Raw genomic sequence first — 19438 nt, 5'->3', positions numbered from 1 at the left:
TGTAGAACTGGTCCTAGCCTGTTATGGCCCCTGTACTGAAGACATAATACTAAATCAAATTCTTATGATTATATGTGCTGGCACAGAAACCGTAACTGATTGGTCAATTTAACAATTCATAAAAATTGAAGTGTTGTACTTTTAGCTTCAGCTGTATTAAAATAGGATCACCATTTTCATCTGGTAGATCAGGGGTCTGCAACCTGCAGCTGAAGAGCCGCAAGTGGCTCTGTGGCTCACTTAATATATGAAACAATGAAATATTGCCCTGTTTTCTTTTAGTTTGATTCTTTTGTTCTGTGCCTCCATGAAAAAAACATTGGCCCCACCCTTGTCCCCCTGGTAAATTTGGTCTAGAACCACCACTGGTGAATACACCATGAGGTCATCGCCCGAGGCAATAAAGCACTAGCACAATGGTGTGAGAGCAGAAAAGAACTGGTGGGGAAAACGGATCTTGACCTTTGAACTCTATCCAAAATCATAGGGAAACAACAGACTTCTGAACCTAATGTTAGTCGTTTAATAAAAAAAAAACTGCTATTATCAACTAAGTAGTTTCATGTGGGTATAAAAAAGTTCCCACTGCTGAACGGTGTAATTCGAGAAGCATGTTCTAATGTTAAAGTGGACATATCATGCAAAATCCACTTGTTTAGCCCTTAAATATATTTTGCTGTGTACTTTGAGTCTGTAATAGTGCAGAAAGGTTGTCTCTCCAGGTGTTGCGGAGATATCTTTATATTATGTTTGGGTCACATTTCTCATTCCATTCAGTTTTCTCTATCATCTATTGCATTTTTCCAAATCTTACGTTATAGTATTTGCTGCGCAACAGCTAAATAAGGTCATGGACCTTTGGCTGATCAGTTTCACGTATCCTCCATATTTACTTCTCGCTGTGATTTTGTATACCAAGCTCAAGTGTGTCTATGCTGCAAGAGGATAAGTTTAGGTCGGTTGTTGGGTGTCTTAACCCACACAATTCATTACACCATCCCCCAACATCAGAACCTCTTCAAACTGCCTGGTAAAATTTTATTTTTCATGGAAATGCTCTCACATCAGGGGGGAAATTCCTATTTCCCCATTTAAAGAACAAGTGCTCTAACAACCTCCGCCAGTATCAAGAAGGATTTGCTGAAAGACTTAAGATCATTTCCTCCTGTCTATGGAACAACGGATGCAGCAAAATGGTAAGCTGCAAATAATGTTAAAATGAATTTATTGTGTGTTGATATGGCATCCGGGCCATTTGATAGCAGTAGCATCGTGCCTTCTGCTTATGTTAGTGCTGTGTGCTGCTTTTATCTCCTCGAGGAAAGAACCATACTGTGCGTTTTGAATAGTATTATTACATTAAGAGTTTTGCATTGTTTTTACCATTTTTGTCTTGTTTCTGTGACACTAGAGAATTGTTATCAGACTACAAAAATGTCCAAACGGGTTAAAGTGGAGCGCTCCTTGACCTTGAGTGGGACGGGGTGTGAAGTCCCTCAACAGTGTTGGTGTCATCCATTTGGGCCGACTGGGCTGCACAGTTCAACATGCACAGCTCAGCCTTTGTTGCAGTGATGGACATCAAAGCTGACGTCATCAGAGCTATAAAAGAAAGAAAAAAACTCTTAAACCACCATTTCCACTGTGTCTCACGGGACAACGCAATGGAGGCGCATATGTGGAGCAACAGAAACTTGCAGGCGAGTTACCTTTTTCCTCCACACTGCCATTCCTGGAAGAGCTTGAAAGCTGGAATTCTGTCCAATACAAGAAGGTCAGAGGATTCGGTGAAAACCCACAGAGGTTTGTTTCCAAGGAGATGAGTTTTCCTCCTTGTTGATTCAGTTGACTGCAACGGTTCCTTATATTTCCCCCATTGTGGACGGATGAGAAGTTTACCGCTTTTGAGTTGATCATGGACGTATGTCACTCTGGTTCCCCCCCCCTTTTTTTTTTCTTCTTCAGACCTACGACCCATCCTCAACCGGTGAAGAGAAGAAATCAATGTAAAAGTGAGGCATAGTCCCCAGCTGGTGCATGTATCCCTCTCGTGGACTGGTGGGCTGGGGCTGCTGGCACTGTCTGGGGGGGTTGGGCGGGCTTGGAGGTATGCTGCTCTGCTGGCTGCCTTGTCCGAGGGGGGATTGGGGAGGTGGGCTGGGGGGTGGCGTGGAGGGGCTGCGGCCTGTGGGGTGGAGGGGTTGTGTCCACTTCTAGGGTGTGAGGTCACTGGCGTTTGGATCGGCTGGGCAGCGATGGTGGAGCTGGGCTGGATAGTGTTTCTCCCTGGGTGGTCATTGCAGTGGCAGTGATGTAGTGTTTTTTGTTGCTGAGGGGGGCGTGGTGGGGTCACTGGCCCTGGGTGCCTGCCGCTGGCCGGGGACCTCTTGGTGGATGAGTTTGTCTCGTCATGGTGCGGGGTCGGGGGTCCTGTTTTGGGTGCTGTGCTGGGTGGGGTCTGCCCTGTTGCGCCAGTGGGGGAGGGGGTGGCATTGTGCGGGGCCCTTGCTTTGCCGTTGCGGCGCGCTGTGTGGTGGGGGAGCGGGGTGCGGCGGGGGTTCTTAGAGAGGGGCTGTGTGTGGAGCTTGCACTGTGTGGGTGTGGCTTCATCGGCTTCTTGGCCACGGAGTTCACCTGTGGGGGTGTGCCCCTGTGGGGATGGGGATTCGTGCCGTTTGGGTTCGGGGGATGTGTTCGATATCGGTGTCCTTGTTGGGGGTGGCCCTGTGGGGAGGTTCTTGTTGGGGTTCACTGGGGGTGGGAGACTCATGGGGTTGGGATCGGCGCTCGTTGGGGGGTCGGGACTGCTCCGTGCTGGGGCGGCTCCGTTTGGCGGGTTGCTTTGGGCCATGTGGACCCCTCTTTTGTAGATAGCCCCCTTTCCGGAGGTGGATGGGGTTGTTGGGGACTGGGTTCGGGGCGTGGGGGCGGGAGCCGGGCCGGGGTTGCCCGGGTCTGGGCAGTACCGGCGCTGTTCGCCGGCCTCTGCCCCAGGACGGAACGGGACCACCTCCTGGGTCTGGGAATATAGAGTATGCATGGGGAGTGTGAGTGAGTGTATGACGTCCATTGTTGTTATCCTTACATTGGATGTGAGTGATTTTATGTGTATGCATGAGGGTGGGAGTGGGTGATTGTGACTGTGTGTGCCTGTTTTTTTTGGGGGGTTTTTTTGCGACAGGTTGGGTCTTGGACTGCTCCCTCTCCTGGATCAGCTTCCTCCCCGCCACACCGCCTGCCGGTGGTTGGAGTCTCTACCCGCTGGTGTACTTGTGGTTCTTGGTGTACGGGGCCGGGTGCTTTGGTGTGCAGTTAGCAGTTGGACTTTTAAAGGTTTTCCATTCAAAGCAGCTGCGGTCTGGGCCTCGCCTGACCACTCCTTTTGTCCCAGTTGTATTACTGGAGATTTTCCTCTGAGTTCCCGCCTCAGAGTTTTATGACCCTTTGTTCGAGATTTGGGGCAATCAGCTGCTAGTGGCTAAGGGCGCGGCCCACCATCTACCAGTTGATTGCCAAAAATCGAGACATCAGCACACCAGAAGGGCTTTTCTTTCTAAGTTAACCCAAATTGCACATTTTGTCCATTAAACTGCTGGTTTGATCTTCATAGACACTCAATGCGCATATATTTTTCTTTTATTATTAGGTAGTCATGTTTATCCAAAACCCCAATGCTTTTGTGGCAATTTCTGGTGATTTTAACCATGCTTCACTCTCTGCTACACTTCCAACGTTTCAACAGTTTGTCAGCTGCTCTACCAGAGAAAACAAAACGTTGGATTTGTTTTATGCAAATGTCAAGGACTCATACATCTCTACAGCAAGACCTCCTCTAGGCAAATCAGATCACAATTTTGTTTTTCTCTGCTCAAAATATAAGTCCCTTATTCAGAGACAACCTGTAATAAAGAGGACTGTGAGAAAATGGTCACAGGAAGCTGAAGAAGCTCTAGAAGGTTGCTTTGAGGCTACTGACTGGGACGCACTGTGCCAGCAACATGGAGAGAACATCAATGCCATGACTGAGTGTGTAACCGACTATATAAACTTCTGTGTGGATAACATCATCCCCACCAGAACCGTGAGATGCTTCCCCAATAACAAACCTTGGATCACCAGTGACCTGAAGGACCTGCTTAACAAGAAAAAAAGAGCCTTCAGAGAGGGAGACAGATAATTATTGAGGATTATACAGAAGCTACTTAAAGTCAAGATAAGAGACAGCAAGGAGGTGTACAAGAAGAAGCTGGAGAACAAGCTCCAGCAAAACAATATCAGAGATGTGTGGTCAGGGATGAAGAAGATCACAGGCTTCAAGCAGAAGGATGATCAGACCGATGGAGGTCTGGACAGAGCCAATGAACTGAACACATTCTTCAATAGGTTCAGTTCAGAAACAAGTTCAGCATCCTCCTCTCCTGCTCACAGCCAAACAGACATCACACCCTCCTTTGACCCACAGGACCCACAGATGTCCAGTAACACCTCAAATGTTTTATCTTCCACCTCAGCCCTAGACCCTTCTGCTTCTACATGTTTGCCTTCAACCATATCTGAAGATGCTAATGCTTCCTTTGCCACCCCCTTCCACCTGTGTGTCTCAAGAAGTCAGGTGAAGATGCAACTGGAGAGACTGAATCAGAATAAGGCTACATGTCCAGATTGTGTCAACCCTAGAGTCCTGAAGGGCTGTGCAGAGCAGCTCTGTGGGATTCTGCAGCACCTCTTCAACCTTAGCGTGGCCCAGAAGAAGGTTCCGGTGTTGTGGAAGACCTCCTGTCTTGTTCCGGTACCAAAGAAAACTCACCCATCAGTCCTCAATGACTATAGACCTGTTGCCCTGATATCTCACATCATGAAGGTCCTAGAGAGACTCCTGTTGGCCCACCTGAGTAAGCAAACAATAAACTATCAGTACCCCCTTCAGTTTGCTTATCGCTGTGGAGTTGGAGTTGAAGATGCCATAATAAACCAGCTTCAACAAAGCCACTGTCATCTGGACAAAGCCAGCAGCACTGTGAGGATCATGTTATTTGATTTCTCCAGTGCATTTAATACAATCCAACCTGATTTGCTTTGTCAGAAACTCCAGAAGACTCAGGTGGAGGCCTCAACAATCTCCTAGATCAAAGACTACCTGACAAACAGACCACAGTTTGTGAGACTGAAGGGTTATGAGTCTAACCAGGTAGTCAGCAGCACAGGAGCACCACAGGGGACTGTACTATCACCATTCCTCTTCACTCTGTACACCTCAGACTTCCAGTACAAGACAGACTCCTGTCATCTGCAGAAATACTCAGATGATTCTGCAGTCGTGGGGTGGATCAGAGATGGACAAGAAGCTGAGTATAGGAAGGTGGTGGACCGCTTTGTGGCATGGTGTGGAAACAATCATCTCATCTTGAACGTGACTAAAACAAAGGAGATGATTGTAGATTTTAAGAGAAACAGAAATAAGTCAAAAACTATTTCCATCATGGGAGAAGAAGTGGAGGTGGTGGAGGAGTATAAATACCTCAGTGTTCACCTGGACAACAGACTAGAGTGGAGATGCAACTGTGAAGCCATCTACAAGAAGTGACAGAGCAGACTGTACTTCTTGAGGAAGCTTAGGACCTTCGGTGTTAGCAGCAAGATGCTGCATATCTTCTATAAGTCTATTGTGGGGAGTGTGATCTCTTCTGCCATCATCTGCTGGGAAAGCAGCATCAGAGCCAGAGACTTAAAAAAGCTCAACAAGCTGATAAAGAAGGCTGGCTCTGTTTTGGGGACTCCTCTGGAACCTCTGGAGATCAAAGAAGGATTCTTCATAAAAATGAAGAACATTATGGAGAACCCTGAAGTGTTTATTGTGTGCAAGAGTGATTTATCTGTCGAAATAAGGTCAAAGTTCCCCCCCCTTCGGTGAAGCGGTTGATTTAACAGTGACATTTAGCATGGTTTTGGTTAGTAATTATCAATTATTAATGATAATTAACTAATCGTAATTATTAAGTGCTTTCAGCCCATAATCGCAACACCAGAGGACATCTCTGATTTCTATTCGTAAGCAATGATTTTTGGTTAGAAATTGTTTTTCTGAATTATGATTTTTAATTATAATCTTTAATAAATATTAATTAATCAATAATCATCATCCTTACAACATCATTTAAAGAGACATCCCCAAAATGAGTGGCTCTCAGATGCATCTCAGAACAGGGGTACTGTGGAGCCACAATAACAAGGAATTCAGACAAAAGCATTGCAGATCCACTTTATATAGACCACAACTGAATGATTTAAATGTGCAAAAAACTAAATTTAAAAGCAGGAGATGTCTCCTTTAACATTCATTAATTATTTATGAGCAGAGCCAACAAAATGTTTGTGTGAGACTGTGACAACTGGCACCCAACAGTACAATAAAATAAGTTATTTTAGTGATACAAAGACAATAACATACAATGGGACCACTTTAAACTATTTCATAAGCGATTTTAGCTGTTGGCTTTGTTAGCGTGGCTTAGTGTATCCCCTCAGTTTATATTATAAATTGTGAATAATCTTACCTATTATATCTATTATACTCCAAAGAGTTTGAAAGTCTAAAAGAAGTACAGCAATGTCCTGTGTCTCCGTTAGCCTCATGCTGCTGCTAAAGCTCATCTCGACCCTTTATGGAGCTCCGGAGTTTTCTCCTCAGTTCTTACAACCCAACACCACTTCTGATGACACAAAGAAGAGTTTCAACATTAAAATATCTTAGTAGCACAGAGCGTAGTCAATGTTGCTAAAGTCTCAGTAAGGAAAGCTGTCATTGGCTATCCAAAAAGTCATCAGAAGACACCCAAATGACATTGTCTAATTTGCATTACCAATTGTAATTTTTTAATTACACTTGTCACTATTACAACCTCCGTTCTACATGTATGTTGCAAAAGTACAGGGGTTGGACAATGAAACTGAAATACCTGGTTTTAGACCACAATAATTTATTAGTATGGTGTAGGGCCTCCTTTTGCAGTCAATACAGCATCAATTCGTCTTGGGAATGACATATACAAGTCCTGCACAGTGGTCAGAGGGATTTTAAGCCATTCTTCTTGCAGGATAGTGGCCAGGTCACTACGTGATGCTGGTGGAGGAAAACGTTTCCTGACTCGCTCCTCCAAAACACCCCAAAGTGGTTCAATAATATTTAGATTTGGTGACTGTGCAGGCCATGGGAGATGTTCAACTTCACTTTCTTGTTCCATGTTCATCAAACCAATCTTTCACCAGTCTTGCTGTGTGTATTGGTGCATTGTCATCCTGATACACGGCACCGCCTTCAGGATACAATGTTTGAACCATTGGATGCACATGGTCCTCAAGAATGGTTCGGTAGTCCTTGGCAGTGACACGCCCATCTAGCACAAGTATTGGGCCAAGGGAATGCCATGATATGGCAGCCCAAACCATCACTGATCCACCCCCATGCTTCACTCTGGGTATGCAACAGTCTGGGTGGTACGCTTCTTTGGGGGTTCTCCACACCGTAACTCTCTCAGATGTGGGGAAAACAGTAAAGGTGGACTCATCAGAGAACAATACATGTTTCACATTGTCCACGGCCCAAGATTTGCGCTCCTTGCACTATTGAAACCGACGTTTGGCATTGGCATGAGTGACCAAAGGTTTGGCTATAGCAGCCCGGCCGTGTATATTGACCCTGTGGAGCTCCTGACAGACAGTTCTTGTGGAAACAGGAGAGTTGAGGTGTACATTTAATTCTGCCGTGATTTGGGCAGCCGTGGTTTTATGTTTTTTGGATACTATCCGGGTTAGCACCCGAACATCCCTTTCAGACAGCTTCCTCTTGCATCCACAGTTAATCCTGTTGGATGTGGTTCGTCCTTCTTGGTGGTATGCTGACATTACCCTGGATATCGTGGCTCTTGATACATCACAAAGACTTGCTGTCTTGGTCACAGATGCGCCAGCAATACATGCACCAACAATTTGTCCTTTTTTGAACTCTGGTATGTCACCCATAATATTGTGTGCATTTCAATATTTTGAGCAAAACTGTGCTCTTACCCTGCTAATTGAACCTTCACACTCTGCTCTTGCTGGTACAATGTGCAATCAATGAAGACTGGCTACCAGGCTGGTCCAATTTAGCCATGAAACCTCCCACACTAAAATGACAGGTGTTTCAGTTTCATTGTCCAACCCTTGTACAATATTGACATATAAATGACACCGGTTTTCCTTTTTTTTATTTTTGTAAAATCATTTAGCATTATTTCTTTTTTATTTTAATGCGGTACTATTTTTATACTGGTTTTGTTTCGATTTCACCTCTCAGTAGATATACAATATTAGATTTTAAATCATAGAATTTTCAACACTTTTTTCTGTCTACAATTTACACTATTAAACAATTTGAAAAAATGAGACAGCTGTAAGGGATCAGCCAGTTTCCTGTATTTGTCCCAGGCAGCACTCACACTTAAAGTGAGTCCATAACTTATCTGAATAATGAATGAGTTCAGTATCATCCCAATACTGATATCAAATCAGATTTTTCCCATCTCTAAATGAGCCACTTTTACAAAACACTTCTCTCCAGGATGAAGATTCAATTCAATTCAATTCAGTTTTATTTATATAGCGCCAATTCACAACACATGTTGTCTCAAGGCACTTCAAACAGTCAGGTACATACATTCCAATTAATCCTAACCATTGAACAGTGCAGTCGGAGTTAGTTTTTTATTCAAATTGGATAAAACGTTTTTCTGTCTAAGGAAACCCAGCAGATTGCATCCAGTCAGTGACTTGCAGCATTCCCTCCTCCTGGATGAGCATGTAGAGACAGTGGACAGTCACTGGCGTTGACTTTGCAGCAATCCCTCATACTGAGCATGCATGTAGCGACAGTGGAGAGGAAAAACTCCCTTTTAACAGGAAGAAACCTCCAGCAGAACCAGACTCAGTGTGAGCGGCCATGTGCCACGACCGACTGGGGGTTTGAGAGAACAGAGCAGAGACACAAATAGAACACAGACGCGCTGATCGAGGAGTACTTTCTATGGGAAGGAAAAGTAAATGTTAATGGATGTAGCTCCTTTAGTCGTTTCACCTAGAAAGAAAGAACAGACAAACTCTGAGCCAGTTTTCAAGGTTAGAGTCTGAACGAGAGCACATAGAGTTTGTTACAGTTAAGCTCAGTCAATCGCCATGTCTAGGAGAGAGACAGGGTTAAACACTGAAAGACAGGGCTATGTGGATCATCGGTAGAGGGTGAGCATTAATGTTGTTGCCAGCAGAAGCTCGGACGATTCCCCTCTCCAGAAAGGTGTCACAGGTAGACACAGAGCCAGGCCAGGTGCAGCTTCTAGGAAGAGAATAGAGAGAACAAGGTTAAAAGCTGAAAACTACACAGATAGTTTCAGTTCAGATTATTTAGTTAAACGGTGCTTATTTACAACAATGTCGTCTCAAGGCACCCCACAAAGGGTCCCACTGATGGTCATTGTTATACTAAAAACCACAATGATTGGGATACCTCTCTCTGTCAGACTGATTATAACCATTGGAAAAGAGAAGGGGTCATACAGGTAGCAGAAATGGAGGGTGTGTTTGCACCTCAACCATAACTGAGCCGGTTTAGGCTAAACCTGACTCCCCCTTACTCCAACCAACAGGGAGGGAGGAAGGCTCTCTCCTTGATAACCTAAGCCACTTTAACTACAAGCTTTATCAAAAAGGAAAGTTTTAAGCCGAGCCTTAAAAGTAGACAGGGTGCCTCACTCAAACTCAAAGATGCCTTTGAGTTTTGTGAAAGGACCACACTGGAGAGAGAGTTAGTGGTGGGTTGACTTCAACCCACCATTCATTCATGCCTCTGTCTCTCCAAGCAAGGTAATCCTCTATCTGCCTGTTAATGAATAACCTAGTTGTGCAGCAGGATGTGATGCAAGGTGTTTTAGATTAAAACACACTGAAGTGTGCAAAGACAGAACAGATCACTGGACCAAATATAGTTTTTGCAGTAGCAGTTATGATTTTAAATAGAACAAAGACAAAAAATGTTTAACCTTTTAGTTTTTTGACTCCTATTTTATGTTCTGAATCAACCCTGCTTTATTCTATTCCATCCCTACTTTGGCTTGATTTGACAAGTAAAGGGTATCGTTGCCTTTATTTGGGAAGGACCAGAGGCAGCTCGGAGAGGGGCCATCTTTGTCAGGGGCCATCTTTGCCAATATGGCATATATTGCTGCAGCTTTCTAACAGTAAACAGTGGAGATTTCTTTTTCTTACTATCCAGCATAGGGATAAGTGACAAAAAAAAGTGTCTCTTCCTATTTATACATCAGGGAAACAAAGAGTCACAAAAAGTCTAAATCCGAAATGTTTTTGGTTTAATTAAAATGAATAATTAGGGATTTCAATAAGTGCCCTAGAGTTGATTTTGTTACAAACAATTATTTCTTCACGTAAGACTTTTTATATACTGAATAAACATACTCAAATTATAGGCTGCATTTTTTCAAAATAGTTTAGAGTGAGATTACATTGCCACAATAGAAGATATGTTTATTTAAAGACTTTTTATACATCTTTACCAGCGGTGGCAATGCATTTTGGAACCAAATAACTGCAGTCGCTATTTTTCAGATGTTCCCAATAGATTGGGTTGATGATATCAGATGGTTTGGGCAGTCTCTTCCCAAACAATGAAATGAACTTATGAACCATCAGTGGAATCCAGGTCCTGCCCACAAGAGCCAACCTGTTAATCTAGGACAGTCCTGTCTCTGAAGAAAGAACGGTTGTCAGTTGGGCTTTCAAGGGAGCACTAAATTTTGGATGCACTCTGCCACAAAAATTACCAAGCATTACAAAGTAAACAATGATAACAAAAAACAAGCACAAAATGAAACAGAATGGACAGATCGATGTCTGTGCCTTGGAACACACTGTGACCGGTTGCTTCATAAAATCAGAGAACATGAGCTGGTCAACATAAAATGCTCATGCTCATGTGTGAAGGGAACAAAAGCACCCGGGGGTGCGGGAGGCGTACTAGACGATGGCTGTGTTTACAAGTGCCTGGGTCCTGGCCGGTCGTCTCAGGTTCACCAAGCGGTCATCGTTTTTTTTTTTGTTTTTTTTTTCTAAAAGATCTGTGAAGCATAATTAAAATGATCTACCTCCGGACATTCTACAGAGGGCTACAAGGATTTTTTTCTGGTGTTGAAGAATTAAGTTAATGAGTATGTTTGACAGTCACAGTAACTTTGGAATGACTTAAAGAGCCCCCTTCTTTGAGTCTGGGCCCTTATAACAAGGCAGCAAGGAGATAACTCAGGAAAATAGAGAAACCGACAGGATACAGTGTACAGCAGGTTTACACATTTGGATACACATTTTTCCGATGATGATTTTTAATCAATGTATAGAAAAATTATTTAACAGGGAAGTAAAGTGAAGTAAAACTAAATTCCATCAATCCACGTTATGTCTAACTTTTATCCATGATAAGGCTTTAGTGAACACAAGTCCAGAAGAAAAACCCAATCATCCCTCTTTCCAGCGACATTCTCCAGCTGATTTTACTTTGGGTGATCCCAAAGTGTTCCTTTTCCGAAAGGGATATATCCTTTTTGGATCACGGTCCCTGGCTTTGGTACCCAGTCCATCGGCTGGAGGGGACACTGAGCCGAGGTGATTGGGTTGTGGCCCCTCGGGGTTATCAGTACCTGGACCTGCGAGTATAGTTTATGTATGGGAAGTGTGAGTGAGTGTATGACGTCCATTGTTGTGTGTTTATACGTCGGATGTGTGGGTGACAGTGTTTTTGTGACTACGCATGATGGTGGGAATGTGTGATTGTGACTGTTTGTGTCTGTTTTTGTTTCAGGTTGGGTCTTACTGCTCCCTCTCCTGAATCAGCATAGGCCCCCCCATCAAATGTGGGGCCTATTTCCTCCCCGCCACACTTCCTCTGGCTGGTGTCTCTTCCCACTGGTGTACTTGTGGTTCTCAGGTACTGGGGCTGGATGCTATGGTGTGTGCTGGCTCACTCTCAGTGGCTGCTTGCCGCGGCCTGGGCCCCTTGCTCTTTTCGGCCTCTGCTTTGGGGATGATGTGCTCCGGGGTCTCGGGTCTCTGGGTCCATAGCTGGATCTGCTCCAGTGCTGAGGGCTGCCTGCGTGGCCTGTGGGCTTGTTGCTGCAACATCCTAGGGCTTCTGCACTGTGGCTGCTGGGTGGGTCCTCTGGGGCTCTCCTCTGCTCCTCTCTGGGTGGGGTTGCGATTTTCCCAGCAGTAGTTCTCACTGGGTTCCCGTGCTCTGATGTGGTTTGGATGTCTGTGGCTCAGATCTCCTGCGTCTCTGTCTTGGGTCCAGGGGGGCAGGTCTGTGGCTCCTCACACTCGCTGTTGCATATTTTTATGGGGAAACCTTTTATACACAACCGTGCTCACACTTACACCCACAGGTGTAACACACAGATGTTCTATATTGAGCTGCAGTTACTACTAAATACATCTTGCATTCATTAGTACCGTGCACCTTTCGCTAACATTGTTGTTGTTATAAATGTTTCTGCAGGTGTAGAAGAAGTCTTTTAGGGTGTTATCTTGTATTCTCTTCACCCTTCTTTCTCTCCCCTATTCTTTTCTCCTCTCCTTTTATATATACAGGTCCTTCTCAGAAAATTAGCATATTGTGATAAAGTTCATTATTTTCCATAATGTCATGATGAAAATTTAACATTCATATATTTTAGATTCATTGCACATTAACTGAAATATTTCAGGTCTTTTATTGTCTTAATACGGATGATTTTGGCATACAGCTCATGAAAACCCAAAATTCCTATCTCACAAAATTAGCATATTTCATCCGACCAATAAAAGAAAAGTGTTTTTAATACAAAAACCATCAACCTTCAAATAATCATGTACAGTTATGCACTCAATACTTGGTCGGGAATCCTTTGGCAGAAATGACTGCTTCAATGCGGCGTGGCATGGAGGCAATCAGCCTGTGGCACTGCTGAGGTCTTATGGAGGCCCAGGATGCTTTGATAGCGGCCTTTAGCTCATCCAGAGTGTTGGGTCTTGAGTCTCTCAACGTTCTCTTCACAATATCCCACAGATTCTCTATGGGGTTCAGGTCAGGAGAGTTGGCAGGCCAATTGAGCACAGTGATACCATGGTCAGTAAACCATTTACCAGTGGTTTTGGCACTGTGAGCAGGTGCCAGGTCATGCTGAAAAATGAAATCTTCATCTCCATAAAGCTTTTCAGCAGATGGAAACATGAAGTGCTCCAAAATCTCCTGATAGCTAGCTGCATTGACCCTGCCCTTGATAAAACACAGTGGACCAACACCAGCAGCTGACGCGGCACCCCAGACCATCACTGACTGTGGGTACTTGACACTGGACTTTTGGCATTTTGGCATTTCCTTCTCACCAGTCTTCCTCCAGACTCTGGCACCTTGATTTCCGAATGACATGCAGAATTTGCTTTCATCCGAAAAAAGTACTTTGGACCACTGAGCAACAGTCCAGTGCTGCTTCTCTGTAGCCCAGGTCAGGCGCTTCTGCCGCTGTTTTTGGTTCAAAAGTGGCTTGACCTGGGGAATGCGGCACCTGTAGCCCATTTCCTACACACGCCTGTGCACGGTGGCTCTGGATGTTTCTACTCCAGACTCAGTCCACTGCTTCCGCAGGTCCCCTAAGGTCTGGAATCGGCCTTTCTCCACAATCTTCCTCAGGGTCCGGTCACCTCTTCTCGTTGTGCAGCGTTTTCTGCCACACTTTTTCCTTCCCACAGACTTCCCACTGAGGTGCCTTGATACAGCACTCTGGGAACAGCCTATTCGTTCAGAAATTTCTTTCTGTGTCTTACCCTCTTGCTTGAGGGTGTCAATAGTGGCCTTCTGGACAGCAGTCAGGTCGGCAGTCTTACCCATGATTGGGGTTTTGAGTGATGAACCAGGCTGGGAGTTTTAAAGGCCTCAGGAATCTTTTGCAGGTGTTTAGAGTTAACTCGTTGATTCAGATGATTAGGTTCATAGCTCGTTTAGAGACCCTTTTAATGATATGCTAATTTTGTGAGATAGGAATTTTAGGTTTTCATGAGCTGTATGCCAAAATCATCCGTATTAAGACAATAAAAGACCTGAAATATTTCAGTTAGTGTGCAATGAATCTAAAATATATGAATGTTAAATATTCATCATGACATTATGGAAAATAATGAACTTTATCACAATATGCTAATTTTTTGAGAAGGACCTGTGTATATATATATATACACATACATATATCAAGCAGAGCATTATAGCATTAGCTGTAATGCTCCACTTGTGAAAGTCAGTCAGTCATTTTCTACCACTTATTCCATAGTGGGTCGCGGGGGAGCTGGTGCCTATCTCCAGCAGTCTATGGGCGAGAGGCAGGGTACACCATGGACAGATCGCCAGTCCATTGCAGGGCAACACACAAACAACCACACACACACTCATTCATACACCTAAGGTCAATTTAGAGTGACCAATTAAAGTGACCTCAGTCTTTGGACTGTGGGAGGAAGCCAGAGTACCTGGTGAGAACCCATGCATGCACAGGGAGAACATGCAAACTCCATGCAGAAAGACCCCAGGCTGGGAATTGAACCCATGACCTTCTTGCTGCAAGGCAACAGTGCTACCAACTGCGCCACCATGCAGCCCCACTTGTAAAAGTAAAAAAGTTAATCTGTTGGGCTTCTTCTCGACGCTCAGACAATAATACTGAGTGCTACTCTGCCAGACAGGACATGTTAAAAAACAAAAAGAAAAGGGATATATAGCCCCTCCTATTTTCTATGCAGAGGAGTAGTGGCTTCACACCAAGACCCCTCTGGTGATGGAGCTCCTCATCCTATTTGCATCCTGGCCACCCTACAGAGGACCCTAATTCCAGCTGCTTGTATCCAGTGCGCTGAAAACCTCCAAAGAGAGTCACCCAGGAAGCATCCTGGTCAGATGCCCAAAAAACCAAATGTTTTTAATGCAGAAAAGCATTAAAAACTTCAAGCTCTGCCCTGATGATGGACCTCCTCACCTCATCCCTAAGTCTGAGCCTAGCTACCCTCGTCAGGAAGCTCAGTTCAGACACTTCACCTCCAAGGGGAGGCAGCCAAAAGGCATCCTGATCAGGTGTCCGGACCACCTTAACTGACTGCTTTCGATGTGGAGGTCAAGGTCACAATCAAGGTTAAATTTGTTTATATAGGAAGTTTCCAAAAACTCATGCTACTCAAAGTCAGGAAACAAAAGACAATAAAACAATTTGAGAAAACTTTAAGAACAAAATGTTTGAGTAAACAGGCTATTTCCATAGTTTGGGACCTTCCGCAGCAAAGGTCCGGTCTCCTCAAGAAATAAGTTTAGACATTGGAATGGAAAGCATTAGTTGTGCACTACACCCCATGATTCTTTTTGGAGCATGAATAAAAAGTAGCTCAGACAGGTAGAAGGGGGATTGACCATTTAAAGATTTAACAATAAAAAGTAAAAATTTTAATTGGAGCCTGTAAGAGACAAGAAGCCAGTGTAGGGAAGCCAACACTGGGGTATTATGCTCCTGGCATTTCGTACCAGTCAGCAGATGAGCAGCAGCAGCGTTTTGGACTAACTGGAAACGTTGATTAGAGGACTGGTCCAAGCCAACATAGAGAGTTACAGTAGTCCAATCTGCAAGTAATACACAGATGCAAGGTATGGCTTTACCTTAGATAGCTGTATCAGATGAAAAAAGTTGGATTAGACCACTGTATTCACCTGCGTACATAATTTAAATGAAGCATCAAGATGGACACCGAGGTTCTTGACATTATCCTTACAATAGGAGAATAAAGGGCCCAAAGCACTGTATGTAACAGAGCAATGGCTCTACTTCAAGCACTGCCAGTTGACAGATGCATACATCTTATAAATACATAGCTTCATAAAAAGAATGAATTCACTTCTGTACAAGTTTAGTTCTTCTTCCGAAATTCTTCCGAGACAAATTTTAACATATAGCATAAAGCTTCTTAAACAAATGGTTTGGTTTGGCCATCCTATCAGGATGCCTCCTGGTAACCTGGGAGGAGACCCAGGGGCAGATACAGAACTTACTGGAAAGATTAAACATCTATTCCTGCCTCAGGACACCTTTTGATCCCCCAGAGTGAGCTGGGGAGTGTTGGTGGGTAAATGGATGTCTGGGTTTACCTCCTTGGCTTGTTAACTCTGGACTCTATCGAAGATCGGTGGAAGACAAAGAATGAATGGATGGAAAAATGGATTGTTATATTTCACATTTTATATATTAACAAATAAATTCAACGTAAGCACGCTTTGGACCAATGTAACATCCAGCTTATTCACATTCTTACTGCAGTTCTACCTTTTGTATTGAGTATTTCTCATGAGAAGACATGTGTCCACCTTTTTTGTATTTCAAATAGAGCCATGGGGCAGGGTATCTATTTTTGTTATACCCCACACGACGAACAAAGAAGCAGGATTATTCAAAGACGAGCTTTTCTGTAGCATTACCCACACCAGCTGCTAATTTAATCTGAAACAAAATCTGCATCTGAATGCAAAAGCTCTACTAGAAAAATTAACTCAAGAGGACGTTAAATTATTGTGAACAATTTAATAAGACAGGCCATTGTTTTATGCAACTTTATTATATAGTACAGGGACAACAAAAGAGAAGAAAAGGAAGCAGACCTTGGAGCCAAATACAAATCACATCAGTAACTGCTGCGCCCTGGGGTGAGGGCAGGCTCAGTCAGCCGTACCATGAAACTGGGATAATTAGTTTTGGAAAGGAATATCAACTGATAGCATTCTTCGCTAATGAAGATCCTCTGTGTTGTCACTATTGAGGCGCTAATTGACGGGATGGGCTGTGCAGGATATCATGATGGAAGTGCTGCTCGAGTCGACAACCAAAACGTTATCACACTGACCGTGTTCTGTTATTGGAGAGTTTTATTTAGAAGTGTATGATGCAGCCTGCCTTTATACTAAACAGTGTATGATGAGCAAATTCACTACTGTTTCATCTACATAAAGCCTTCTTTTAGTTGCCTGTAAATAAAAGAAAACTTTCAAGTTTGGTGTTTTCTTCTTACCTTTCTAACAAAAAAAAGCCCCCAGCAGTCATCAAGATGAGGCTGGTGGGAGTTTAAGGGTTGAACAGGTCGTGTTGGGAGTTTCGATTGAGGGGAAGCAGAAGGTTGCAGATTTTGAGAGAGGGCTCTAAGGAGGGGTTTTGGTGAAATCAGTTGAGGGAATAATAGGAAAGCTAATTGGTTTGGACAAGTTTAGGGAGCTGGAAGTAATGCAGTCCTTTTAAAGAGGAGATGAGGTTAGATCCAGCAGAACTATGAGATAATCAGGGGTGGTATTCAGAAGAGGAGTGAGGGGAGGGAACCAGTCCAGAAACACGGGGGCCTCCTCATGACCCCAAGGGGAACAAGGGCACAAGTGCAACCAACAGGGGGCGACAGGTGGTGCTGGTGACATTAGAATTAACATCTATGGTCAGATAATTTAGAAGAAATCTTTAAAAAGATCCCCTCACTGCAGACTCCCATAATGCTTTGAAAAAAACATATTTAAAACATTTCAGAGGGTGTTTTTTTTTTCAATAATAAGGTAAAATCTTTGAATGAATCAAATTAAGTGTGCCACATTCATAATGCTCTAAAGTGGTATATTTAAGAGATACATTTTCTTTTTCAGCTTTTTCAATTCTTGATACCAAATACATCAAAGGCATAAACTAAATAAGATGCTGCTTTGAGGCTCCATACCCGAATGTCCCGAAGGCGATGAAGAGATATTTTATAATCCATTTAAGAAGTGGACTCAAACTGGAGACTTGGTCTTCAGTTATACTTAGGTAACACAAAGACTTGTGATCTGACTCTGACTCCAGGATTGGGACTCAAGTCTTGTGAGCAACCTTTATTTCATACAGACAGGGGTAAGGTCAGCTGGTAAGTTAGCTACATGTCTGGCTCTTCAAAATAAAAAGCACTTCCTGTAAGTAACATTTTCTTACTTATTTCTCAGTAAGTAACATTTTCCATAAGAGATATTCCAGTCTAATCCATTAAAAAGTATTGGTTCAGGCTTTCTATCAAGTCATTTTTAAATGATCACTATTTAGTAGTCCAAGAGTTGGCTGGACTCCAGAAACCTGTTTTATGTGTACTGTCTGTGGTCATGTCAGCTTATGTGCAGCCTCATTTTTTGCAGACTGTTTTATTCACAGCCTATTTCCACGTGCGCAGCTTGGAAAACTAATATTTAATATCACAAATCTAGGTTTTCTGAAACAATTTTAGGGTTTTTCCAGCCTTTATGATAATGTTTCCAGGATCTCCCTCTCTGTGTGTTTCATTCTTCCTGCTGTCCTTGTAGGTAGGATGTGGCGGACGTGGGTGCAACACTAGTCATTAAATTTCTTAAAGTTCAAAGCAACTTTATGATTTTTTTATAATTTGTTTTGAGCAAAAAATTAACTGCAACCACATTGAAAGATGTTACAAGATGGTAGCTTTCCTAATTGTGTTGGAGCAACTATATGAGCCTGATCCACAGAAAGTTTTCCAGTGACTCAAATATTCAATACTGTCCAGAAAAACGGATAGAACAGACTGCAGTGTCCAGAAATTCATTGATAAGTGAGCTATTTGGGATGCAATCACAATACTGATGTAGTCAATGTCACTAATTAAATTTTTAGTGCCCTTTACACCTCGTTTAACAGTGTACTTGCACTGCTTTTCATAGTTTTAGTGTCAGACTTAGATTTACTATTCGCAAATGACTATCCTTAAATGACTTGACTGGGATATCTGTTGTGTCTGTACATGTTCTTTGGCATTGGGTATAGTTAATTAATTTACCTTTCTTGTTCAAAGGCCTTTTAGAAGATGTGCTACTTAGCTACATACCTACCTTTTGTAAAGCACAGTAATCTGTCTACAGCAACCCTGAAGCTACACAGTACAATGTTACTTGTAGTGGCTTACCTGCATGTTCCAGCCAAATACTTTAGAACTATCGACGGCCAGCAATCTTTCTGTTTATGCTGTGCTCGTATAAACTTCAGTCAAATATGCAAAGTAATTGTCAGAAAAGCTCTATTTAAAAAAAATATCTATGCTTTGAACCTAACAAAAGTTTTCTTTTTCTTTTGAAACATTGGCTGCTTTCTACACAAATTTTTTTTTAATATTATAATTGATGCATTTGACTTTTCCTGTCAGGTAAATATTATTAAGCACTACCATTTGTATACATTATAAAACACTTAGCACCTAAACAGCTTTTAATTCTTTTTTTTTAATGACATCACAGATCTTTTTCCTTTTCATTTTGCATTTTTATAGA

This window comes from Girardinichthys multiradiatus, chromosome 22 (assembly GCF_021462225.1).
Source record: "Girardinichthys multiradiatus isolate DD_20200921_A chromosome 22, DD_fGirMul_XY1, whole genome shotgun sequence".
Classification (NCBI taxonomy): Eukaryota; Metazoa; Chordata; class Actinopteri; order Cyprinodontiformes; family Goodeidae; genus Girardinichthys; species Girardinichthys multiradiatus.
Note: the sequence above shows the minus strand (reverse complement) of the source record.